This window comes from Eurosta solidaginis, chromosome 4 (assembly GCF_040869045.1).
Source record: "Eurosta solidaginis isolate ZX-2024a chromosome 4, ASM4086904v1, whole genome shotgun sequence".
In the NCBI taxonomy this organism is placed as follows: domain Eukaryota; kingdom Metazoa; phylum Arthropoda; class Insecta; order Diptera; family Tephritidae; genus Eurosta; species Eurosta solidaginis.
Genome location: NC_090322.1, coordinates 139,095,688 through 139,123,667, shown reverse-complemented (window position 1 = coordinate 139,123,667; position 27,980 = coordinate 139,095,688). Strand labels below are relative to the sequence as shown.

Below are 27,980 nucleotides of genomic sequence, written 5' to 3'. Positions count from 1 at the left end.
GCCGGGATATATTTATCCCATAACTAAACTACTGCTGGGATATATGTGTCCCAAGGCATTTTTTTAAAAACTATATTTTCTAAAAATCTGAAATTATGTAAATATGTTCCTTTACTTATTTACAGCCCATTTAGTTTAATTATACAGAAATATCTTCACTGGCCAAAAGTCGTATTGAAAGGGTTAACAGATAATGTATGCTTCACAAAGAAACCTTAAAGCCGTTGTTTCCAGATTGCAATTAAAAAGATGATTGGTGCGATGTGCAGGACGTATATTGCGTACATATATGTATTTGGGGGCTAGTTCTGGATAACTAAAAGTTTAACCTATCACAGTATCCGGATCGAAAATGAGTGATGCGCTTCTGCTTTCCTCAAGTGCGAGTTTAGGGTATTGGGCTTCGAGAACGGGGTGCGCCGGGCATTAATCGGCATAAGACTTTTCCGACCCATCGATAATGAGGCTAAGGTTTATGCTCGTCCGAAACAAAAGGCTGATTTCTTGTGTGCCGGGTTCCTTCACAGTACTTGCGGAGATAACTCCTTATGCCCCAGATTGTAAGTATGTAACATACACAGTTTTTTCAGCATTTACTTTCCCTCCTTTATGTGGAGCATTCCTGCCTCACTGTGTGGATGATTTTCTGACGGCATAAGAAGACATCACGTGGCCAAATAGGAGTAAATTAATAAGAGGCGTGAGTTCGTACTTGCAGGGTGTTTTCAAATTGCTACTACACATTTTCATGGGGTATTTTTGGTTGTTTTAAGCTTATTGGGATTGTGTAATCCAACAATTATAACCCACTCAGCATTTAGGTGAATAAATTTGGAATTTCCCTACATATCAATACAGTTTCATTACTCTTTCTGACTAAATAATGAGTTATCAAAAAATTGAACAAAAGAAATTTTCAAATATGAATACTTTTGATGATTAAAAACAGAATATAGTTTTTCAATCATATTTTGGAATCATATTTGAATCAAATGTGTTTACTTTAGGTGATCAAAAATTTTAATGATTTTTCATTCAGCTTTCAGAATCTTTTCTGACAATCTTTGTTGACTGAATAATGAATTTTATACTTGTTAAAATTTTACTTTTCATTGAAGATCTTTTTTTTCACATACACACATTTTTTCAATCATGAAGTTCAGAAAAAATATATTAAAATTTTATTCTTCAAGACAAGAAATAATGTATGTATATACTGCTCCTAACAAAAGATGTCCTCAACCATTTCTCCACCATCGGCTTCCCAGAAAATACAAATTATACCATTAGACAATACAAAGTTTATGAACTATTTGAACCCCAGGTAAGTGAAACTCTCTTGACATATGTACCTGGATATGGCTTCAACATCCCGTACCATATCGTATTTTAAGATGTTGACGATCATAGCTGATGCTGAATGTTGTAGTCGCAGGTGTATATTGGTCTAGTTTGTTTCCGAATTACCTTTTGTTCAATAGCTCACTTCCGCATGCTTTCTTCTCCTGATGAAATAAGATTACTATGCAGTATCTTATTTTGTATGAGATATGAAGAATAAATGTATGATAATCGCATTCCAAAAATGATTCAAAAATCTCAACCAAAATGATTGAAATATGTTCACGAATATGATCAGAAAAGGACTGTGAAAAGCATTCAAATACTACTCTAAAACAATTAAAGCCCAATTTTACAATGATATCAAATATGAACAAAAAGCGTTTTGAAATATGAATCATAAATGATTGTCAGGAACAAACCTATCATCGGTTCAGGAACACACATACAATCGATTCACAATACACATTCCTACATATATATATACTACACCACACCACCTTATTATTGTACACACTTTGAATATACATATTATTAAAGATTGTTCTAGACACGAACTATAATAAAACACATGCCTTCTCAATCGTTCTATTTTATTTAACAAAAGTAATTTGTACCAAAGTTAAGGTACATTACAATGATTATTCAAGAATAATCACATTTATGGTACATTTTTCTCCCGACGATACGTTAATTTTCGAACAGAAAATTCTTTTAAATTTGAACGTTTTTAATCATCTTGGGCTATGATATTTGAATATTTTTTGATCAAAATGTTCAAAAAATGCTGGCTGGGAATATTTATTATTACAAATTTCTTGAAAATGTGTGGCAGTTAATTTTCTAATCCTCGCCAAGTACCGACATTACAAATGAATTTCGCAAAAATTACAAACTAACGTACGTATTATTTCTATCCTCTTAGCCGTGGCAGTTCTGAGCGGTATGTTTTGACAGGCCTGCAGCTTATTTTAAGCTCAGCTACCATACTCGAGACGCGTAATGAACAATTGTCCTTGCTCAAAGTGCTCCCAGCGAGGGTCTTGAGGGTTTTTGTACGGCTCTGAACTTTGGGTACAGTTGTTATCGTGATGCCATCGACGTGGATGTCGAATATATGGTCGCGAAGGACTTGGTTGGTGAAAGTGCCAACTTTTGCGACGCGGAAAAGAAAGACTAGGGAGATAGTTCTTCATTTTACAGCATATCTCATCAATGGAAGGGACAAGACCTATTGCCATTATCGAGCAGTCCTCGGCGAGGAAACAAAGGTAACTCATTTTGTGGGGGAATGGAGCTTCTATATGTAAAACTTAAACAAAAGTGTGAGTAGCATAGACGTCAAAATAATAAATACACACGCTCACTTGACTTTTAAAATTACTATCGTGGTATCTTTTCTCACACGCGGAAGTCATCTTGTCAAATCCGGTCAAGTGCCAAACACAGCCATCTTGAATTTTGAACTCTATAATTCTTGGTCCAATCCGTATTAATTTGTGCTGATGACGTTTAGCGCGGTGGCAGTGCTACGTAATTTTCGGAAGCCATCCTGGTGGTTGGCAATTTGCAGGTTTGCTGTGAAATGGGGGATCGGGACGAATTCAAGTGTTGTTGTGGCGATAGACATTTCCCGAAGGTTTAGGGCGTATTATCGCCAAGAACGGTACTAGCCGATCATCTCGGGAACCATTTAATATGACATTAAACCTTCTAGGCCAAACCGCCCTCAGCTCCTAGTTCCATGAACAACTTAGGGTAGCCAGAGCCTCGCCTGCTAAATATGTGTATGTTACATTCATATTTGTAACAGGATCCGCCTATCGTGAGACTGAAAATAGGAGAGATATCGGACGATAAGATTCTCCTACGTTACCTCGGTTACCAGAGTCCGTATCGTGTTATAGGATCCACGATCGAGTTAAATATTTTAAATCGGAATAACACTGGAATGGTGATTCAGAGACAGTGGCTACAAATACTTTTTAGATCATAATGTATTGTCATTTTTACGAATAGCTTGACAGTTTCATATTTATCGCGAGTCAAATTCCATTTCGATACGTGATCGTATAACACTATACGAGCCCTCTCCACATTTTCCATTTTTCTGGAATGACGGACAGATTGAAGACATGGGTTAGAAATTTAAATCCCTCATTAGTGCCAAGGTTTTTAAGCTTCGGCATGGTAATACCGTCTGAGCCCACTGCTTTAGATGTTTGGGCAAGTTTGATGGCTTTTTCAGCCTCTATGGCGGTGATGGAATAGCAGACGCGTTGTTTATGTTTATGGGCGTGTCCGTTGGCCTGTCGTTTGGATTTTTCGAACGAGGAAAGCATTCCAAATTGCCGATACCACTTTATTGCCGAATGCGAAAGATATTTTGTTGTTGTGCTCAGCCGGGTTTAAAAGCGACTTTACATAGGACCATAGCTTACCTATACCGGCAGAGGTTAAAATTTTTTAGATAACCCCCATTTCGCCCCCTTGTATTTGTCCACAAGCTGTTTGATGCGTTGGTTTATGCCCCTTATTTAGGGGTGGACAGGGTTGTTGTTGTAGCAGTGGCAGGGGTTGTTCCAGTGGCAGAGTGGATAGGGTTGTTTTTGTTGTTGTAGCAATGCTTCGCCCCATCCAATAGGTGCCACCAATCACAAATTGTGATCAATGTCCTCTAACGGGTGTCCAAAGGAACTTGCTGTTTCAACAGGGATGGACCATGAGAGGGGTGTTAGAGGCGTTGGTTCCACATTACAATTAAAGAGATGGTTGGTGTCATGTGGTAACACATTGCAAACAGGGCATACATTTTGTATGTGGGGGTTGATTGTAGATAGTTAAGTGTTTAGCCTGTTACCGTATCCAGAACGAAGTTGAGCTAGAGTGACTCGCGTTTCCCTGGGGAGTATGCGTTTCTCTTCCGGAAGTTTTGGGTACTGTTCTCTGAGTACGGGATTCACCGGGCAATTCCTGGCATAAAGGTCCGACGCCTGTTTGTGGAGTTCACGGAGGACCTGTTGTTGTTGTAGCAGTGCTTAGCCCCACCTAATAGGTGCGACCGATCACAAATTCTCATCAATATCCTCTAACGGGAGTCCAAAGAAACTTGCTGTTTGAACGGGGGTGGACCATAACGAAAGACGTGTTGGTTCCACATTACAATTAAATAGATGGTTGGTCTCATGTGGGGACACATTGCAAGCGGGGCATACATTTTGTATGTCGGGGTTGATTCTGGATAGGTAAGAGTTTAGCCTGTTACAGTATCCAGAACGAAGTTGAGCTAGAGTGACTCGCGTTTCCCTGGGGAGTATGCGTTCCTCTTCCGTAAGTTTTGGGTACTGTTCTTTGAGTACGGGACTCACCGGGCAATTCCTGGCATAAAGGTCCGACGCCTGTTTGTGGAATTCACTTAGGACCTGCTTGTGTTTTTTTGCTTCATACGGCTGAGTTCTCAGGGGCCGTATTTCCTCATAATGCTTACGGAGATGACTCCTTAAGCCCCTGAGCGGTGTTGGCTCATCAATCAGATGTCTGTTGGGATGCCCAGGTTTCTGGGTATTCAACAGGAACTGTTTGGTTAGCATCTCATTTCTCTCCCTGATGGGGAGTATTCTCGCCTCATTATGTAGATGGTGTTCTGGGGACATAAGAAGACAGCCCGTGGCGGTTCTGAGAGCAGTATTTTAGCAGGCCAATATCTTCTTCCAGTGAATAGTTTTTAGGCTTGGCAACCATAGAGGGGACGCGTAATATGTGGTAATGAGCGTTTCTTTGTCTTTTCCCCAAGTACTGCCAGCAAGGGATTTGAAGATTTTATTACGACTCTGGATTTTCGGTACAATTGCGGCTGCATGCTCACCAAAATGTAGATCCTGATCAAACGTCACACCCAAGATTTTGGGGTGTAGGACAGTCGGAAGCGTAGTGCCATCGACGTGGATGTTCAAAATGGTCGACATTTGGGACGGCCATCTTGTAAATAAGGTCGCGGGCGATTTTGTCGGTGATAATTCCAGGTTTCGCGAGGCAAAAAAACTGGAGAGATCAGGGAGGTAGCCGTTTATTCTGTTTCAAAGCTCATCGATCTGTGGGCCTGGGCCTGTGGCCATTATTGTGCAGTCATCGGCGTAGGAAACGATAGTAACTCCTTCTGATGGCGAAGGTAGCTTAGATATGTAAAAATTAAACAAAAGTGGGGATAGGACACCACCCTGTGGCACCCCTTGTTGAATTCTTCTTGGTTTTGATGCTTCGTTTCTAAATTGCAACGATGCCTGCCGACCACCCAGATAATTTGCGGTCAATCTTTTTAGACATGGGGGAAGGGTAGACCCTTCCAGATTTTGCAGTAACGTGCCATGGTTGACCGTATCAAAAGCTTTTGATAGGTCCAGCGCAACGAGAACTGTTCTATGGTGGGGGCTTTCATTTTATCTGGGTTCTAATGGCATTTAGCGCGGTGGCGGTGCTATGAAGTGTTCTGAAGCCATGCTGATGACAGGCTAGCTGCAAATTTGCCTTGAAGTAGGGGAGCAAAATGGCTTCAAGCGTCTTGGCTACTGGCGATAGGAGAGATATCGGGCGATATGACTCTCCTATGTTAGCTCGTTTCCCAGGCTTTAGTAGCGGGACCACCTTGGCCATTTTCCATTTTCGGGAATGACAAATGTGGAAAGAAACAGGTTGAAGACATGTGCTAAATATTTGAAGCCCTCTTTCCCTAGGCTTTTAAGCATCGGCATGGCTATGCCGTCTGGGCCCACTGCTTTTGATGGTTTAGCATGACCGATGGCATCCTCAACCTCTTTGGCGGTGATGGTAATTGGCGACGCACTGAATTTATGTTTATGTGTGTGCCTCTTGGCCCTCCGTCTCTCTTTGTCGACCGTAGAATGCATTATATATTGTCGGCAGAATGCGCTCGCGCATTTTTTCGCATGTGACAGCACTTTATCGCCAAAGGCGATGGAAATTTTGCCATTGTGCTTAGACGGATTCCATAGGGACTTTACGGTGGACCAAAGCTTACCTACACCGGCAGAGAGGTTACAACTGCTTCGGTGCTCCTCCCATTTTGCCCGGATCGAGCTGTCTTATAAGGTCACGTTCTCTTCTAAGTTTGCGGCCTCCGCCGGAAAGTGAGGCCGAATTTCGGGAATTCTACCGGCGGGAATGAAGCGAGCCGAGGGGGATTCGATGACCTTGCGGAAAGCACGCTCCCCTTGGCGACCAAAGCGGTTGTCTGTAAAGGATTTGTATTCTTCCCACTTTCATTTTTTAAAGTTTATGAAAGTGCGTTTTTCTGTGACGATGATGTCGGCGGTACGCTCGAGCGAAATAAGTATATAGGTGGTCAGATTCCAATGTTACCATCGGCTGCCAATTGACGCAGTTTACGAGTCCTGCGCTCACGATCGATATATCCGGCGAACTGTGACAGCTTCCTACCATACGTGTGGGGGCGTCTCCGTTTATTGTGCAGAACGTCGTTTCTTCTATTTGATCCGCCAACATCTCACACCTACTGTCCGCCCGCAAGTTTGAATGCCATAGTTCGTGATGGGCATTGAAGTCGCCTAAAATAATGCGGTTATTGCCAGTTAGGCGCTGATATTAGGGCGGTATTTATTGGGGCAATAGTGGCAGGAGGGATGTAGATGTTGATGATTTCTAGGTTTGCATCGCCTGACCGGACAGATATGCCTTGACGTTCTAAGACATTGTACCTGCGGCCGATGTCGGGATCAAATATATATTGCATTGAGTGTTGTATGATAAACGCGAGGCCAACTCCATTTCCGCTCTCGCGATCTTTTCTGTGGACATTATACCCAGAACAGGTCTGTAGAGTAGATCTTGCTGAGTTTCGTCTCTTGAATAGCTGCAATGCGGATGTTGTGCCGCTTCATGAAATCGACTACCTCCGTGATCTCCCCAGTTAAGCCATTGCAGTCTAACTGCAGAATTCTGAACTGCAACGGGGGAGACGTCGTCACTCTGGGAGTAACGGGTGAATTCGCCTGGGTTGTGAAAGGGTAGGACGCAACTGCTGTTGTGGCTCTGGGAGAGGACGTCCTTGGGTAAGCATTGGGATACCCGTTGTATTTGGGTTTGCGGCCTGGCAAGATGGTTGACAGGGTGTTGCCTTATACGGTCACGCTCTCTCGCTAAGAATGCGGTCTTCGTTGGGAAGTACGCCGGATTTCCGGAATTCAATGACTTCACAGAAAGCCCTTGACGGGATTGGGAGTGCAGCAAAGTGACTGTATACGTTCTATATTCGTCCGACCATCCTTTTTGAATTTAATCAGCTGATTGCTCGAACTAGGGGAGCATAGATGTAGATGCGTCGGATGCCAATGTCACCATCGGCTGCCGGTTTACGCAGTTAACAAGTCTTGCGCTTACGATGGCGACGTCTAGCGCGGTATAACAGCTTATAGATGTTGATTTCTAAATTTGACGTTCCAGGACACTATCTCTGCGACCGATGTCGGCATCAAACAGATAATATTGCGCTGAGTGATGGGTGATAAATGCGAGCCCGCCTTCATTTCATTTCACAAGATCTTTTCTATGGACGTTTTACCCAGAGCAGGTCTGCAAATCAGATCTTGTCGTGAGCTTAGTCTCTTGTTGTTGTTGTTGTTGTAGCAGTGCTTCGCCCCACCTAACAGACGCGACCGATCACAAACTGTCATCAATATCCTCTAACGGGAGTCCAAGGAAACTTGCTGTTTCAACAGGGGTGGACCATAGGGAAAGGGGTGTTAGAGGCGTTGGTTCCACATTACAATTAAAGAGATGGTTGGTGTCATGTGGGGACACATTGCAAGCGGGGCATACATTTTGTATGTCGGGGTTGATTCTGGATAGGTAAGAGTTTAACCTGTTACAGTATCCAGAACGAAGTTGAGCCAGAGTGACACGCGTTTCCCTGGGGAGTATGCGTTCCTCTTCCGCAAGTTTTGGATACTTTACTTTGAGTACTGGGTTCACCGGGCAATTCCCGGCATAAAGGTCCGACGCCTGTTTGTGGAGTTCACCAAGGACCTGCTTATGTTTTTTCGCTTCATACGGCTGTGTTCTCAGATGCCGTATTTCCTCAAAATGCTTACGGAGATGACTCCTTAAGCCCCTAGGCGGTGCTGGCTCGTCAATCAGATGTCTGTTGGGATGCCCAGGTTTCTGGGTATTCAACAGGAACTGTTTGGTCAGCATCTCGTTTCTTTCCCTGATGGGGAGTATTCTCGCCTCATTATGTAGATGGTGTTCTGGGGACATAAGAAGACAGCCCGTGGCAATTCTGAGAGCAGTATTTTGGCAGGCCTGTAGCTTCTTCCAGTGGGTAATTTTTAGGCTTGGCGACCATATGGGTGACGCGTAGCACGTAATCGGCTGGCTAATTGCTTTGTATGTAGTCATGAGCGTTTCTTTATCTTTTCCCCAGGTACTTCCAGCAAGGGATTTGAGGATTTTGTTACGGCTCTGAATTCTCGGAACAATTGCGGCTGCGTGCTCACCAAAATGTAGATCCTGATCAAACGTCACACCCAAGATTTTGGGGTGTAGGACAGTCGGTAGCGTAGAGCCATCGACGTGGATGTTCAAAATGGTCGACATTTGGGACGTCCATGTTGTAAATAAGGTCGCGGAAGATTTAGTCGGTGATAATGCCAGGTTTCGCGAGGCGAAAAAACTGGAGAGATCAGGGAGGTAGCCGTTTATTTTATTGCATAGCTCATCGATCTGTGGGCCTGGGCCTGTGGCCATTACTGTGCAGTCATCGGCGTAGGAAACGATTGTGACTCCTTCCGGTGGTGAAGGTAGCTTAGATATGTAGAAATTAAACAAAAGTGGGGATAGGACACCACCCTGTGGCACCCCTTGTTTAATTCTCCTTGGCTTTGATGTTTCGTTTCTAAATAGCACCGATGCCTGCCGACCACCCAGATAATTTGCGGTCCACCTTTTAAGACATGGGGGAAGGGTAGACCCTTCCAGGTCTTGCAGTAACGAGCCATGGTTGACCGTATCAAAAGCTTTTGATAGGTCTAGCGCTACGAGTACTGTTCTATGGTGGGGGTTTTGATTTAAACCGCAATTTATCTGGGTGCTGATGGCATTTAGCGCGGAGGTAGTGCTATGGAGTTTTCTGAAGCCATGCTGATGGGAGGCTAGTTGCAAATTTGCTTGGAAATAAGGGAGCAAAATGGCTTCGAGCGTCTTTGCTACTGGCGATAGGAGAGATATCGGACGATACGACTCTGCTATGTTAGCTGGTTTACCAGGCTTTAGTAGCGGGACCACCTTGGCCATTCTCCATTTCTCGGGTATGACAAAGGTGGAAAGAGACAGGTTGAAGACCTGCGCTAAATATTTGAAACCCTCTTTCCCTAGGCTTTTAAGCATCGGCATGGCTATGCCGTCTGGGCCCACTGCTTTGGATGGTTTAGCGCGACCAATGGCGTCCTCAACCTCTTTAGCGGTGATGGTGATTGGTGACGCGCTGAATTTGTGTTTATGTGCGTGTCTGTTGGCCCTCCGTCTAACTTTGTCGACCGTAGAATGCATTATATATTGTCGGCAGAAAGCGCTCGCGCATTTTTTCGCATCCGACAGCACTTTGTCGCCAAAGGCGATGGAAACTTTGTCTTTGTGCTTAGTCGGATTCGATAGGGACTTTACGGTGGACCAAAGTTTACCCACACCGGTAGAGAGGTTACAACCTCTTAGGTGCTCCTCCCATTTCGCCCGCTTGTGTTCATCCACAAGCAATCTGATGCGTTGGTTTATATCCCTTATTTGGGGGTCGCCTGGATCAAGCTGCCTTATAAGGTCACGTTCTCTCGCTAAGTTTGCGGCCTCCGCCGGGAAGTGGGGCCGGATTTCGGGAATTCTCCCGGCGGGAATGAAACGTGCCGAGGCGGATTCAATGACCTTGCGGAAGGCACGCTCCCCTTGGCGGGCATCAGTCGGGATAGGGAGGGCAGCAAAGAGATTGTCTGTAAAGGATTTATATTCTTCCCACTTTCCTTTTTTAAAGTTTATGAAAGTGCGTTTTTCGGTGACGATGAAGTCGGCGGTACGCTCGAGCGAAACAAGTATAGGCAGGTGGTCGGATGCCAATGATACCATCGGCTGCCAGTTGACGCAGTTTACGAGTTCTGCGCTCACGATTGAGATATCTGGCGAACTGTGACAGCTTCCTACCATACGTGTGGGGGCGTCTCCGTTTATTGTGCAGAACGTCGTTTCTTCTATTTGATCCGCCAACATCTCGCCCCTACTGTCCGCCCGCAAATTTGAATGCCATAGATCATGATGGGCATTGAAGTCGCCTAAAATAATGCGATTGTTTCCAGTGAGTAAGGCTCTGATATTAGGGCGGTATCCACCGGGGCAACAGGTGGCAGGGGGGATGTAGATGTTGATGATTTCTAGGTTTGCATCGCCTGACCGGACAGATAGGCCTTGACGTTCTAAGACGTTGTCCCTGCGGTCGATGCCAGGATCAAATATGTGATACTGCACAGAGTGGTGTATTATAAACGCGAGGCCGCCTCCATTTCCGCTCTCGCGATCTTTTCTGTGGACATTATACCCAGAGCAGGTCTGCAATGCAGATCGTGCTGTGAGTTTAGTCTCTTGAATCGCAGCAATGCGGATGTTGTGCCGCTTCATGAAATTGACTATCTCCGTAATCTTCCCAGTTAGTCCATTACAGTTTAACTGCAGAATTCTGAAGTGCATGAGGGGAGACGTCGCCACTCTGGGGGTAAGTGTCGGGTGACTACGCCTGGGTTGAGGAAGGCCAGGACGCAATTGCTGTTGTGGCCCTGGGACTGGGCGTCCTTGGGCAAGCATTGGGGTACCCGGATGATTTGGGTTTGCGACCTGGCAACATGGCGCGATGAAACCCGTCGAGGGGTTGCCGTCGCGGAGACCAGAACATCTAGGAAAGTGGCACCACCCAAGGCAGGAGCTGCATTGGGCGGATGTCGCAAACATATATATTCTGTGCTGGCAAACGGTGCAAACGGAGGTAGGGACTAAGAGTCTGGTTCCCTGACCTACACGATTGCTGCCGGAAAAGAGGGGGGGAGAAGACGGGGGCAGGGGCTGTTGCTCAGCATTGCTTCCGACTCTACTACGAAGATTGTAGTTATGAGTGGTAGCAGCTGTTTGAGTTGTTGGCGCCGTAAGGCGCGAGCAGCAGCGGGTACTTGTTGTGGCTTGCTGAGCAGCGGGGCTGCTGGAAGGTAATGGAGGGGCGCTTAGACGTAGACTACGAGGCGCCCTTGGGCGTGAACAGCAAGGAGCCACAAAAGATTTATAAAAGTTACGTGGACGTCGGGTTTTGGGATCAAGCCCAGAACAACCTGTCCGATGCAACCATCCCTTACACGAGACACACTGAACAGAGTATGACCGTCCTAAAAAGATTCTTTTCCGGCAGATGCAGCAAAACCATTTCTCAGGACCGGGGTCAGGAGACGGACCCGGATTGGATTCGATACCTTCCCGGAGCAAGAGAATATGGAGCAGTCCTGCTGCAAGGAGCTGCTGGGAGGATGACAATTTATGGGAGGGACGAAACAAATTAAATGGGGTTACACTGAAATGACAGTCCTTGGTCGGGAAAAATCTCGAGTCGCTCCGGTACATAGAACCGACTGCCTTGGGAAGCGAGCTTAGTCTCTTGGATCGAAGCAATGTGGACGTTGGGTCGTTTCATAAATTCGATTATCTCTGTGATCCTCCCAGCTAACCCATTGAAGTTTAACTGCAGTATTCCGAAGTGCAGCGGTGCACACGGTTATTGGGACTAAGATTTTCGTTTTCCTGACCTCACGGGCTAGTTTTGAAGAGAGGAAGATGGGGCAGGGGCTGATGCTCGGCATTGCTACTTACCATGCGTTGTTGTTGTAGTTCTGGGTTAGAGCGAACATGTGAGTTGGTGGAGACTAGCTGGCCATAGCTGTGTCTAAAGCTTTTGGCAGGTCAACCGTCACCGTCCTACGATATAGCGCGGTGGTGGAGATATGCACTTTACGAATACCATGCTGTAGGCTGGTTGGCAGAAGTTTTGAGGCAAAATAAGGTAGAAACGGTTCCAAATTCCCCAATACTGGCGAAGGAAGCGATACCGAGCTATACGATTCACTTTCGTTAGCTGCTTTTTTTTTGTTGGTTTGGGTTTGTTGGCCAGACCACTTGTCTCTACACGCCAGGTATTTCCTCTAAGTATAAATTATATTCAGATTTAATGATTTAAAGGTGTACTCCAAGGACGATAAATTTTAAGTTTTTCAACTGTTTTTAATTAATTTTTTGTCAGTTCGATTCCCGCACTATCCGCCATTTTGTTCTCAACCGCATGAATAGCGTCCTTTTATAGCACGCGGTTGAGCTGTGTTGAAACGAACTTGACGCGACGACGTTACAAAACGAAGTGTTCGTTAGCTGCTTTTCCATTTATTTTGGAATGGCAAAGTTAAATGGCGTGTCACTTTTAGCGATGAATGCGGGGCTACCTCCGATTCCTCTTGGTCGATATTTTCTGTGGACGTTCTAGCTATCGCTACCACATTTCTGCAAGTGATATCACACATTGGATATCGAGTTCACATTGAAAATAAGAACATTCTACAAGGTGACACCACCAGAGCCAACAGTTGCTTATTGTTCAGAAATAAAGAAGTGGTTGATAGCATTAATGAAGCGTTATAAATTACGAGTTAATTTATACAGAGGGTACGATGGGGCATTTGAGCAATTTAGTCGATGTGGCTTTCCGTAATTCGATACCGATCAAGAACTAGTATAAAATAATCGTTTTCGCTTCCCGTAACACAAATTGTCGGCGCGTCGTATCGAACATTCGATACCAAATTAGGTGTCGAATTGCCTTTTTGAAAGTTATAATTTTATGCTTTGGTGATTATTTGGGGAATGATTTTTTCTTTAGAGATTAAGAAACAAAGGCTATTTATAAAAGAAAATATTTTGATAGCTCCAAAAACTTTCTGAACACCCTTTGAAATCTGCAAACGAAAGAGACCATACCAAGATTACTTACTTACTTAATTGGCGCTTAACCGTCTAAACGGTTATGGCTGTCCAACAAGGCGCGCCAGTCGCTCCTTCGCTCCGCCAACCGGCGCCAATTGGTCACACCAAGGGAGTTTAAATCGTTTTCCACCTGGTCCTTCCAACGGAGTGGCGGCCGCCCTCTACCTCTGCTTTCATAGGCGGGTTCCGATAGAAACACTTTCTTGGCCGGAGCATCATATTTCATTCGCATAACATGGCCTAGCCAGCGCAGCCGCTGCGTTTTAATTCGCTGGACTATGTTGATGTCTGCGTATAGCTCGTACAGCTCATCATTAAATCTTCTTCGGTACTCGCCATCGCCAACGCGTAGAGGTCAATAAATCTTTCGAAGAACTTTTCTCTCGAACACTCCCAAAGCCGCTTCATCTGCTGTTGTCATGGTCCATGCTTCTGCCCCATATAGCAGGACGGGTACGATAAGTGACTTGTAGAGTATGATTTTCGTTCGCCGAGAGAGGACTTTACTTTTCAATTGCCTACCTAGTCCAAAGTAGCATTTATTGGCAAGATTGATTCTTCGCTGGATTTCAGTGCTGATGTTGTTGCTAATGTTGATGCTGGTTCCCAAATAAACAAAGTCTTTTACTATTTTGAAATTATGGCTGCCAACAGTAGCGTGGTTGCCAAGGCGCATATGCGCTGACTCTTTGCTCGATGACAGCAGGTACTTCGTTTTGTCCTCATTCACCATCAAACCCATCTTTACCGCTTCTTTTTCCAGCTTGGAGTAAGCAGAACTAACAGCGCGGGTGTTTAGGCCGATGATATCAATGTCATCAGCATATGCCAGTAATTGCACGCTTTTATAGTATATTGTTCCAGTGCGGTTAAGTTCTGCAGCTAGTATAATTTTCTCCAGCATCAAATTAAAGAAATCGCACGATAGGGGGTCACCCTGTCTGAAACCTCGTTTAGTTTCGAACGGCTCGGAGAGGTCCTTCCCAATTCTGACTGAGCTGATGGTGTAGCTCAACGTCATTTTGCACAGCCCTATAAGTTTTGCGGGGAAACCAAATTCAGACATAGCGGCATATAGGCAGCTCCTTTTCGTGCTGTCGAAGGCGGCTTTAAAGTCAACGAAGAGGTGATGTGTGCCGATTCTCTTTTCACGGGTTTTTTCCAAGATTTGGCGCATTGTGAAAATCTGGTCGATGGTAGATTTACCAGGTCTGAAGCCGCATTGATAAGGTCCAATCAGCCGGTTCACGGTGGGCTTCAATCTTTCGCACAATACACTTGAAAGGACCTTATATGCGATATTAAGAATGCTGATTCCACGATAGTTGGTGCATTTTGCAGTATCCCCCTTCTTGTGGACTGGGCAAAGAACACTTATATTCCAACCGTCGGGCATGCTTTCGTCCGCCCATATTTTGCTAAGAAGCTGCTGCATGCGCCTTACCAACTCCTCGCCGCCGAACTTGAATAGCTCCGCAGGCAATCCATCAGCGCCCACGGCCTTGTTGTTTTTCAATCTGGTTATTGCTATTCTAACTTCGTCATAATCGGGCGGGGGGACATATATTCCATCATCATCGATTGCTGCGGGATCGGGTTCTTCATCTCTGCGCGGTGAATTGCTGCCTCCATTTAAGAGAGCAGAGAAGTGTTCCCTCCATAATCTAAGCACTCTCTGGACATCAGTTACAAGGTCGCCGTTTTCATTCCTACAGGAGTTTGCCCCGGTCTTAAAACCTTCCGTCTGTCGCCGTATTCTTGGTAGAATTTTCGGGCGTTATTCCTGGTGGCTAGCAGCTCAAGCTCCTCGCACTCACGCCTTTCTGCTTCTGCTTTTTTCTTCCTGAAAAGGCGTCTCGCTTCCCTTTTCAACTCACGATAGCGTTCACACACTCCTCTTGTCGCGCTCGCTTTTAACGTAGCCCTGTAGGCAGCGTCTTTTCTTTCGGTTGCAACGCGGCATTCTTCATCATACCAGTTGTTTTTTCGTGGCCGCCGGTAACCAATTTTTTCCTCGGCGGCAGTATGAAGTGCTTTGGAGATATGCTCCCACTGCTCCTGTATTCCTTCAGGATGAGTTGTACCCTCAGAGAGCAGGTGTGAGAGTCGAGTTGCGAAATCATTGGCATTCTGTTGTGATTGAAGCTTTTCGACGTCTAGCTTTCCTTGTGTTTTTTGTTCCTTGTTTTAGCCGCGTTGAGGCGGGTGCGTATTTTGGCTGCAACGAGATAATGGTCCGAATCGATGTTAGGTCCTCGGATCGTTCGCACATCTAAAACACTGGAGGCATGCCATCCGTCTATCACAACGTGATCGATCTGATTGCGAGTATTTCGATCAGGAGACAGCCATGCATACCAAGATACAGGAACTAAAATGGCATCATCGAGCGTTCGATATCGACTTGAAGTATCGAATCAACGAGTGTCGACTATCGAATTACGGAAACCCAGCCACAAGTCAATTTTTTTTAAATACTCCGTTTAAAAAAATGTGGTCACTGACGTTCCCAAATGTTTTCGAAAGACACCAACCTGTGACACCTCTGTTTAATTCTTCTTGATTAAGATTTTTTATTTCTAAGTTATGAGCTATTTAAGGGCTACTAGGCCGTTATTTTTCCTACCTTTTCAAATCTGTAAACTATAAAATCTGTAATTTGGTTTCTTGTATTTTGTTTTCGTAAATCTTTATTAGCTCTACTTATATTCAATACAATTATTATTAATTATTACAATTAAAATATACACAAAGTCTTTTGAAAGCCTCTCTTTGGTCATTTGGTTCGACAAATCTGAAAAAAATATGGAAACAAGATAATTAAAATCACTTCATTTATTATTAGTAGTAATTGAAAAACAAAAAAAAACCAACTGATATTTATCGCCAGAGAACATATAACAATAGAGAACAGCCAACATTACGAATAGTGGGAAACAGTAAAGGGCTAATTAAACTTCCTTAACCCTAACGCCATAGTCGTAACCATACCCATAACCATCTCCAATGTGATCGATTAATGGTGCCAAAACCTTAAACAGCTGACGTTTTCATAAAAATGAAGAAAACGCAAAAAATTACAAATACAATAATTAAATTCTACAAAAAGTTAATAAATTCACCAACTCAAATATTTTTAGGTTATGGATATGGCGAAAAACCAAAAACCGATTGGTTGGCTATGTTATGGTTATGACGTTAGCGTTATACTAGGTTCAAACACACACCAAATTGGCAATTTATACTATTTGGGCAATTTATACTATTTGGGCAATTTATTACGCAATTTGTCATATAATAAATTGTAATAATAAATTGCCAATTTAAAAAAAATTGCGTAATAAATTGTTTCAAACTGCAAATGCAACATTGTAAAGTGTGTTTATTGAGTATATTTAAACGTCAGTTACGCATGGCTGAACTATATGGTTGGCGCATCTCATCAGCTGATTTTATGTCTTTCATTTCACTGGAGTAGGAATTGTCAAAAGAAGATGGCAAACTCAAAATGAAACCAAAGCATTGAACACATTTTCTTCCAACACACAAAAATTTCAAAGTTTTATGTTTTCATTCCATTTCATTCGCCTAATAATGTGCGTGTTCATTTTGACAGTCTGAAGAAAGGTATGTTCTTGCTGTAGAGATGAGCCAACCAGCTATAAAATTACTATTGTGTAAGCTAAATCGAGTTGTATGAACAGCACTCAATTCAAGTCGAAATTTCCTCAATTTATTTTTCTGTTTGAACATAGTATTATGGTATGCCACCATTAATCGATTATATTGATTTCCATAAAGTAGGTTCGATCAGCTGTTTTATCTGGTTATGGTTTTATGGTCATAAATTGGCCCTTAAACCATCAAATCGCCGCTAGGTATTTCACCACTGGGGAAATGTGACATGAAATTCGTCAATTCCAACGTTAGAAGAATTTTATATTGATATAGAAACTACAATTAAGCTATTTTTTTTATGTTTTCAATCACTTTTTTGTGAAACTTTAACGAAAACGCCACGTTATTGCTAATCTTCAAGTAGGTAATGTGGTGAATGGTGAATAACCTACCGCCAGCTTGACAATTTCTATTGCTGTCCGTCGTTGGTGATTCTCTATAGTTTTACGTCTCTGTTTATCGCTGCAACAATAACCACATTGACAACAAATAATTTAAAACATTTGAACATATGCTTAAAACTAGTAAGCCCTTTTTTCAAAGCAATCACCCAGCAAACACAGTTTTTAACGTTAGAGAAATATTGCGCGTGTTTTTTAACACGCGTATATCCGTTTACGCTTAAACTTTATATTGACTGCTAAGAGACAAACTATAAATACACCTCTGAAATTGCTGCGCATAAATTTTGTTCTACTAAATTTCAATACGCATTATACTCAGATGTAACTGAAATATGTGTCTTTGTTTCACCCTCTACACTAATTCTATGTATTCTATGTGTGTCCACAATTCATCACAACTGATTCAGCTATATTGTATACCCTATGGCCATCAGAACGTTGCGTCTCCGCTTTTCGGTACACCCTGTTGCTGTAGCTAGTTGTTTAACCACAGCCGCTAGATGGGTCTCCTAAGCATTATCTAAGCGAAGATAGGCGTTTTTTTACACGCGCAAACGAAACGTATACGCGCGTGTTAAAAAACACGGCTATTGTAATTTTGCATTAGAATTATAATGTAGTTCTCTAACGCATTTTGAATCGAAAACTAGGTTAGAATTCGACTGTGAAACGATTCGAATAACACTAGAAATGCGATGCTATGATTATTGTCGCAGTTATCGATTATTTGCACGACATGATCACTCATCGTTTGTGAAAATGAATCAAAACAAGTAAGGAAGTCTAAGTTCGGGTGAAACCGAACAATACATACCCAGCTGTACACTTGAAATTCTGGGCCCGAATCGTAACATACGATCACGGATCGGCAACCATACGAAAGAAAATTACGTGATATGTCAGACGTACAAACAAAATGGGATTATAACATACGATAGCAGACGGAACGTAATTTATTTTCAATTCACAATAAATTCTACGCTCCACATTAAGTTGTATTGTATTTTTAGCTCACAATGGATTTTGAACTGTCAAATTGCTTGTCAAAATATAAAAAATGAAGTAAATAACTGCGATGGATCAAATTTTATTGTTTTGTTTGAGCTCCAGTAATAGCGAAGGCGATGAAAAGATAGTCTGAAGGCGGTTAAGAGACTGCATTATATCTTTGTAACAAAAAATTATTGCAGTTTGTTGAAGAGATTTCGCTTAATTTAAAAAGCTTTTTGTTACTTTCTGGAGAAGTTACATTTGAAGCAAGCCGATACCAAAGCGGGTGTCTCGCCATAAATTCCGCCAATATTTCCTTCTGGCTTGGATTAAGCTTGTTTGATTCCGAACTTTGTTAATAATAAGAGTTTGAAATTTGTTATTATATTTTACTTATTCATCTATTTTAACAATTTTCTTACATTTTCAATGAAATTTGAGTGTATACGTACGTGCATCCAAAATTACGATCGAAATAGTACGTTCACCTATGTCATAATCCGAAAATCATATTTTTACGTGACGAGTTATACTATCACGGATGTTACGATTCGGGCCCTGTTGTTGGTTGTTTTGTGTGATTAATAGTGTTACAAGACTGGGCAATAATACATATACATCTGGTTCTATTCTGAACTAATTTTTTTTTTCGAGTTACGGCTTCCGAAACAAAGAAAATTGCTTAGTCATAAAAGGGGCGGTGCCTCCCCGAGCGGGTTAGGGGGTCAGAATATACCCGCGGTAGTTATGCCTGTAGTAAGAGGCGACTAAAATACCAGATTCAAGGGGCTGTGTAGCGCAACCCTTTCCGGTTACCAGCGCAATATACAGCTTCTCCAAACCCAATTGTCAACCTCACCTATCCGCGACGAATCCTGTTTCATTAACAGACGAGGCTCTGGCGACCCCAACCTCCTCATGGGACTTGGGGGTGGAGGGAGGGATGGCCTGAAAGTTTAATGTGGCCATATAAATCGTTCCCGAGATGGTTGGGCTAGCACCTTAATGGTGCTGTGTTATCGGAGCGTACCTGATCTGTATGCGGCAAAGGACCATCTCATCGATAACACTCCCCAAAGCCTTCTGGGAGCAACCTTATCGCAACAATACCAACAACAACATCACCAACATCAACAACAACATCAACATCAACATCAACATCAACATCAACATCATCAACGTCAACATCAACATCAACATCAACACCAACACCAACACCAACAACAACATCAACATCAACAACATCAACATCAACATCAACATCAACATCAACATCAACATCAACATCAACAACACCAACAACACCAACAACACCAACAACAACAACAACACCAACAACAAAACAACAACAACAACAACAACAACAACAACAACAACATCAACAACATCAACATCAACATCAACATCAACATCAACAACACCAACAACACCAACAACAACAACAACAACAGCAACATCACCAACACCAACACCAACACCAACAACACCAACAACAACAACAACAACAACAACAACAACAACAACAACAACAACAACAACAACAACAACAACAACAACAACAACAACACCAACAACAACACCAACAACAACACCAACAACAACAAAACAACAACAAAACAACAACAACAACAACAACAACAACAACAACAACAACAACAACAACAACAACAACAAAGCAACAACAACAACCAAACAACAACAACACCAACAACAACACCAACACCACCAACACCAACAACACCAACAACAACACCAACAACAACAAAACAACAACAAAACAACAACAACAACAACAAAACAACAACAACAAAACAACAACAACAAAACAACAACAACAAAACAACAACAACAACAAAACAACAACAACAAAACAACAACAACAAAACAACACTAGCAACAACAACAGGGGCGGTCCCACGCCCATTTTTTTTTTAAGTTTTTGCTATTTATTGCTATAAATCTACTTGGGAAATGAAATACCATTGATATAATGCCCCTATTGCCGTTTACAACTCAACTTAGTTGGATTGTAATTAAAACAACTCAACTCATGTTTGGTATTACGAATTACAACTTATTTCAGTTGAAGTTGAATTGAGTTGCCAACTTCAGAAAGTGATGATTTGACAGAGAAATGAACAGCTGATCAATTTGTGCCGGAAATTTAAGTATTTGCAAAAGTGGTTTTCTTATAAAAATTATATGAAATCTATTTTATAATGGCGAAAATGTTGGTGATTGACATGTCGCGAATACGGAAAACATTCGCGTGTTCATTCCAATCCCTTGGAACTAACAAGCACCAAGTAAGAAAATGTTTAAGTGACAAATGATGAGTTTATTTTGAAGATTTGAAAGGAAGCATTTTGCTCATTACTAAACACAATTAAGAACCATTTCCGCAAACGCGTTCGAGGGAAGGCTGTGCCCCTATTTTAAAATTATGCGCCACACTCCGATTCCTTGCAGCTATAAAAATGCTGTGAAAGGATTTTGGTGTTGGACTCGACAACATCTACAGTTAATAAAGAGGTTTTAGATATTGAGGAGCATATTTGTGCGAATTGGATTAAAACACGAACAGCAAAAATTTTACTTTACTCTAGAACAGGATTCCCAGGAGTAGTGATTACTATCAATAGGATAGAATAATTTCACCTATTTTGGCTGCATCCAAACTTCGGCATGTCACTCCATAAAGACAAAAAGTTATTCAATGTAATCCTTCCTTTAAGGATGTGTACGAAGTTGTTATTATAAAATATTATAAAATAAATTATAAAAAATTAAAAATTGCTTCAAATAAATGTTTTCATACATTTAAAGCAATACGGGCAGTCCCCGCTTAACTCATACACTGTTGATTATTGTTTGATTAAAAAAGGTTTAACTAGAGGCTTTAATTTTTTTTTTTTGGTAACGTTTTATGAGCCCGTGCACCATCTAACTCGTACCAAAGGTGGTATCAAAAGACGCGTTTCGATCGCCGTTTTTAGAATTCGATAGCGGAAATTAAAAATTTGATTGCTCTCTAACAATATTTTTCTCTAACAATATTTACAAAAACCCACAAAATTGCCCGAGAGGGTCCGAAATATGAGGCCCGATCCACACAGTTTTTTTGCACAGAACATCTTTCTGCGTTGGCGGCCTTTGGCCGCGATTTGCAACTATAACCCTGGGTGGGTCCACAGCTTTTCTGCATTCGTGTGTACAAAAAATTTGGCAAAATACAACAACCACATGAAAATTTTAACCGAAATGATATGACAGAAATTAAATTTTAATTTTTGTTTTCGGAATCTTAAATCGGAGGTCGAAACGTGTCTTTTGATACCAACTTTGAAAATTTTTGTTAATAATTAGGTGGTGAACCGTCTTGTAAAACGTTACATTTTATCAAAACAACTGCAAAATTGTATGAGACAACTGCTAGTAAACACAAGGTTGTAAACGGTAATGCCACAAAAAGTTGTTCGACTAGACAACTCAACCGACATTTTTTTCGACATGTTGAGTTGTTATCTGTAATATCAAATTGCGAAATTTCAACCCAACCAGAGTTGTAAACGGTAATAGGGGCATAAAGCTCTTTTTTGCAAAGATATAGCGTATTTCATTCATCCACGACCCTTTTAAAAATCTTTTATATATAAAAGTGGGCGTGGTCCTTAACCGACTTCTTCAAAGCATTTCTTATAGTAAGGCAACCTCTGCCGAATTTTGTTACGATAGGTTTAACGATTTTTGATATATTATTAATAATATTTGCAAAATTGATTCTATCAGTACAAAATTTGTGTCTACACAGTAAACTGCATGGCGGAACCATACAAGCGGCAGCCGGAAATCAGCTGATCTTTACTTTTTTCATATGCCTTGGCACTTCAACTTCCGGCGCAGTAAGATTTTGAAATTAGCCCATCGAATTACAAAAACAAAGTACATGGAATTTGTATTTATGTTATTACATATGTCGCCGTGTTGCACCTTGTATGGTTCCGCCATGGTATACAGAGACTATCAGCTGAGCATTTGCAAATGTGCTGCAGCTGTCCGTATCAATTGCCTCGAACAAGCCCATAACTTAATTGCTATAAATCTCAATATAAATAATACTTTACCCGTTGCAATAAATGGTACCAAAGTCAAGCGCAAAAATTCGATACTAATGAATTCCCGCCTTTCAACAAATCTAAAATTAAAATAAGACGAAAATTTTTTAAACACTTTGTCAAGAATTAGTTCGGAATCAAATCATAAAAAATTAACTCAGTATCAATAAGTATCAACATAAATTTATGTCGGGAAAAGAAGACGTAAAGATATATATCATCATTTGTAAAAAAAGAAGAAAATAAACCAAACACATTATTACTTTAATCTATAGTATCTGGTGGAAATCTTATGTTTGTGCTTCATTTCTTTCGAGCTGCTTCCATCTACGGGTTGGCTATACATTAAGGGATCAATTGGTTTTATTCGTAAACCACAGGGGGGTTGACCTTTGAAATTTTGCACATAGGTTCTCAGGGAGTCCCCAACGAGATTCAGTGAGTAATTTTTATTTATTGTTAACAATTTATTAGTAATTTGTTGTGAAAGTTACCACGGTATAACTATCACTTTTCACCTACATGCGAACACTTTCACAAGAATTGTATACATAAGTACACTCTATAATGTTTATAAAACAACAAATAACTATTTTCTTTTGTTTAAATTTACGTATTATTCTAAAATTTAAAAATTTATTTGTTTACTTTCCGCGAACATAAGAATGCAACCATTTGATCTAAAGGGCCCATTACCCATACTTAGCATAGACTTGACTTGACTTGAGAACTGTCACTTACAGTTCTGTTAAATGAACATTGCATGTTACTGATTACTCAAAACTTGGCAACACGTAACTTGACTTAGAAGTCTGTTGAATTTTGATTTTCTATGTAAGTTCTAAGTGACGTTTACATTTTGAGATGCTATTTGTTTGTTTCCATTTCATTTTGACATTTTGTCATACAGATTGACATTTATTTAAAAATAAATTTCAAGCCTGATTATGATGCCAGATTGTATGCGCTAAACGGAGTATAATCGTGGCTAAGTTGCCAAGCTTACGCCAAGTCAAGTCAAGTCTATGCTAAGTATCAGCAATGGGCCCTTAATTCACTGCTTGCTTGGTGCTACCAGATGCTTTAAATCAAAGCCGGCCAAAAGTTGCACGTTGTGCAATTTGAGTTCGTATTTTCACACCGACACTAACGATCGTTTGCTTTCGCTTGTCACTCACTAAAATCAACAGTGAATGCAAAAGGAAAAGTCCATGCTACTTTTTGGGTACATAATAAAAACAATATGCTGCAATGCTAAAGTGACTTTTAATCCGTTTTAGTTAGTATTATTAAGTTCCTTTGAACATACATATTAATATTGACAATTTAAATATTAATTATTAATAATTAATTAATTATTAATAAATATTGACAATTTAATATAAATATATTTTTATACGTTCTACTTAGTTTTATTAATTTTCATAAATTTTTTTTTATGAATAACTATGTTTTGAAAATATATATTTCTATATTTACATTTACTTTGTTTTATAGTTCTTTCTTAATGAAAAAGTGAATTTTTTTAAGTAAATTTTGCATTGAATAAACACCATACCTTCTTTTATAAAAGTTTTATCTGACTAGCTCGACCTCCGCGAATATACATAAGTAAATATAGTCAGGATTACCTTGAAATCAAATAACCAAAGTCCTTTTTAATTTCAACCTTCACAGTCCACATTTTCTTTTAGCACACTGTGGGGAGTTGTCACTCAATTTTTACACACACTTATGCAATTGTTTTTGTATTTGTGTGGCCGGCTCTGCTTTAAATAGTACCAAAGAATGAAAAATGTTTTAAACTGTACCAACGAGAAAATGGATCTTTTTCGTTCAACTCCGTATATTTATTTCACGAAAAAATAGAAAATTTGGAATAAAAAATCGCGCGAGTTTTTATTCCAAATTTTCCCCTGCGGCGCTATTTATTTATTTTTTTAATAAATTATGTTAATTTGATAAATAAATAGAAAATTTGTTAAAAAACGCGATTTTTTAAAATAAATTACGTTTACTTCATAAAAAAAAAGAAAATCTGGAATAAAAAAGGCACTATTAAAATATATTGAGTCGTTTTTCATTTATACATATTTTGAAGTCTGGTAGCACCATTTTTGCTCAATTCACTGCGTTTTCTTTCATTTTTTGGTAACTTTAATATTAAATTGTGATCAAACTCTATAAGCCTCGGCGGGTGGGGTTGTGTTTTTAGAAAGGGGGAGTAGCCCCACAACCCCCTACCCCTGGTCCCATAATGTATAGTCTACCTCCATCTACTGATCTGTTTGTTGAGACATTGGTTATATAGGCCTTATAGGTCCTTATCGCTACAACAACAACCCTCATACGAGTAATGATCGTGTTGAACGCTGAGTTATAAAAAAACTATGTTTTTAATGGATAAAGCTATAGAGTGAAGAGCGAAGTCTCAAAAGCTCATTCGATCAACCAAGCTTTTTATAATGCGGTATATTCGGCCAGAACTTCAAGCACGTTTTGTCCAGCAATAAAATTTACTCTCATAAAAAAGGGCGAAACTTGCTAAGTTTTCAACGAACATAAATAAGCAAACACTTGTCAGCAAAGTGTAAAAACAGCTATTTTGGTGCTTTCATTTGCAGATACTTTTATTTATTATTAAGGCCCGGTTTATCAGTGGTTGGTTAAGCTAAGCTTAAACTCTAGTCAAATTTAAACTCCAGTTAAACTACTGAGCAGTTTTTCAGTCACAGTTTAAGGCCGCCTTTGGGGTATGCTGTTTTGTGGTGACATTGGTTTTTTTATTATCTAGATAATTTGTAGGTACGGCAACAACTGGATTTTGTTTACCCAAGAAACATGGAAAAAAATTCCCCGCCGAAATATATATCTAGTTCCGGAAGTGATATCCAACATCATTATTAAATTATTCTTAAACCAGATAGTTCTCGAGTTGATATCCAACTTCATTCTCCAGTCACTATCCAACCTTTGAGAAATTTTGTAAAATTAAAAGTTTTCCAGTTGATCTCCAACATCATTAATATTTCCATTATCATAATTTCGAGATTTTGAAAATGTACAGCTCTCAAATGAATATTCAACCCATTTTTCCAGTTGATATCTTACATTATATATTGAGTTGAGATGGAGTTGAAAAAAATCTCCAAGGTGGTACCACCAAAACCAACAGCTGTTTATTGTGAGAAATAAACCCCTGGCTGATAGCAGTAATGAAGCGTAATTAATCAAGAATAAATTATACAGGCGGCGCTGTGGTTTGATGGTAGCGTGCTCCGCCTACCACACCGAAGATCCTACATCAACGTCAATGAATCTTACATTTGAGTCCAGTTAGAGAACCACAAGTTGTTAATTACATTTTTCAACTTAAGTAATATAAGAAGTTCCCTCTTTAGCTGAGTACGCTATGATTCTCGAGTTGAGCCACTGTTTCGAAACATCCCCTTTTTTTTAGAAGTATGCCTAGTTATCAACATGAACTCTAATGGTACTCAAGCCCAAATGCTTGTTGGGTATATTCGACGCCATTTCGAACGAACGGAAATCACCGATAGGTTAACTAGAGTTTAACCTAACCAGATCGACCGCGTAAGCTCAGCTTAAACTTCAGTTAAAGTAGACTGGAAAATTGCAGAATAAGTTAAAGCGTAGTTTAACTGACAGAGCTGAACTTGTGCTGAAAAACCGGGGCTTAGATATTTGATGTTGATAGCACCGTAGCACAGAGGTTCGTTTCTCCGCTATTAAGCACAACTCGTTTTGTAGCGAGTTATTTAACACTCTTTTGCGCGCTTAGCCTAGAGAGTTACAAACACGCATACATATAAGCGTGTTAATGAAGCACAGACATACGCCAACATTCAGCCTAATAAATTAAAGTAATATAGACTGCTCTGTGGAATGTTTTCCATATCGACTGTCAATTCGAAAACGACCTATCTCAGTAATTTTTGATAAATACTTTTAATTACATTTATATATATAATTTATTTATTTTTTTATTTATTATTTAAAGTCGACGACAAACTATGGTTGACTGCATAATATAAAAGATATATAAATATACAACTCAAAAGATAAAAGTTAAGATATATCGAGATTTCAACAATGTTATATTACAAACAAAGATATATAGCAGAAATAAGATCTTATACCGAAATCTTATACTGGCGGAATGCATCAGATTCCGCTCAGCATGATTTCGGAATGCAGAGGATTCCAATCTTCCTGTTGGAATGCAATAAGATTCCAATCAGCATGCGATGGGAATCCGGCAGTGCTAAGTGTAGTGTAATGAGGATACGCCATCACAAGGCATAAAAAAATAACATGACGTGTGTTGTTGGAATGCACCGGATTCCAATCAGCTCGATGCCTGACTCATATGATTACACTGCCGGAATGCATACGATTCCGGTCAGTGACTCATGAAAAAGCATGTTTTTTACGTTGTTGGAATGCACCAGATTCCAATCAACACAGTACTGTCTTGTTCCTGTCATGTTGATAAATGTTCCTCCATCCTTAAACGAGATAGTTCCTGTTTTTTATGGAAGAAATAAAATGCCGGCAAATTAAATTAGCTTGTATCTCTTAAATTAGATAGGCAAGTATTGCATTACGTATAGTGGCAAAAGTACATTCAAGACTGATACAGCTATACAAGTCATTGTAGTGCGCGCACCAGATAAGAGGATTATTTTTAGCAAAGTTTCGTCGACAAAGGGGTAAATAGAAAGGAACGTAGTGTCTGGATACTCTAGGGGGAACCGCAAAAAACAAGCGGCTGAGAAGGTTCGCAGAATCAATTTCTCCAATAATGAGCTTATGGATGAACAATACCCCCAGTAATATTCTCCGATTTTCCAGAGTGGGTAAGTTAATAAGAAGAAGTCTACTTCTGTATGGAGGAAGGTGGAGTCCCAATTAAGGCCGCGCAATGCAAATATCAAAAATTGCTTTTGAACTCACTCAAGACGCTTTATATGCTTTTGAGAAACAGGGGACCAAACGCATGAGCAATACTCGAGTATTGGACGAACCAGCGATGTGTAAAGAACCTTAGTGAGGTGCGGATCATCGAACTCTTTAGCCCATCTTTTAACAAATCCAAGTAAACCGAACGCTTTGTTGGCAATAGATGAAATATGCATGTTATAATTCAATTTCGGATCAAAAAGGACACCTAGATCATTTGCAATAGATATACGCTCCAAAGGCATACCATCTATTACATAAGGTTTCAATGCTGGCCTCACTCGGTGAAATGTCATATGCTTACATTTAGAGCAATTTAAAGCTAGTAAATTTGTTGCGCACCAACATTGGAACGAGTCCAAGTCGGCCTGAAGAAGATCCAAGGAAC

The 27,980-nt window shown here is 40.7% G+C and overlaps 1 protein-coding gene across 8 annotated transcripts in view; it reads right to left on the bottom strand.

Moving 5' to 3' along the window:
- Positions 1-16,080: 16,080 nt before the first annotated feature.
- The window catches only part of LOC137250388 (protein no-on-transient A-like), a 95,069-nt gene continuing 83,169 nt past the window's right edge, over positions 16,081-27,980 (bottom strand). For 4 of the 8 annotated variants that reach the window (XM_067783070.1, XM_067783076.1, XM_067783078.1 and 1 more), the window contains 2 exons: positions 22,619-22,689; positions 16,081-16,216 (listed from right to left, as the gene is read on the bottom strand). The gene's annotated coding sequence lies outside the window, so the exon portion shown is untranslated. Of the gene's footprint in view, positions 16,217-18,318; positions 19,053-22,618; positions 22,690-27,980 lie in introns of all 8 variants that reach the window. The other 4 variants (XM_067783072.1, XM_067783073.1, XM_067783071.1 and 1 more) reach the window with 4 other exon arrangements.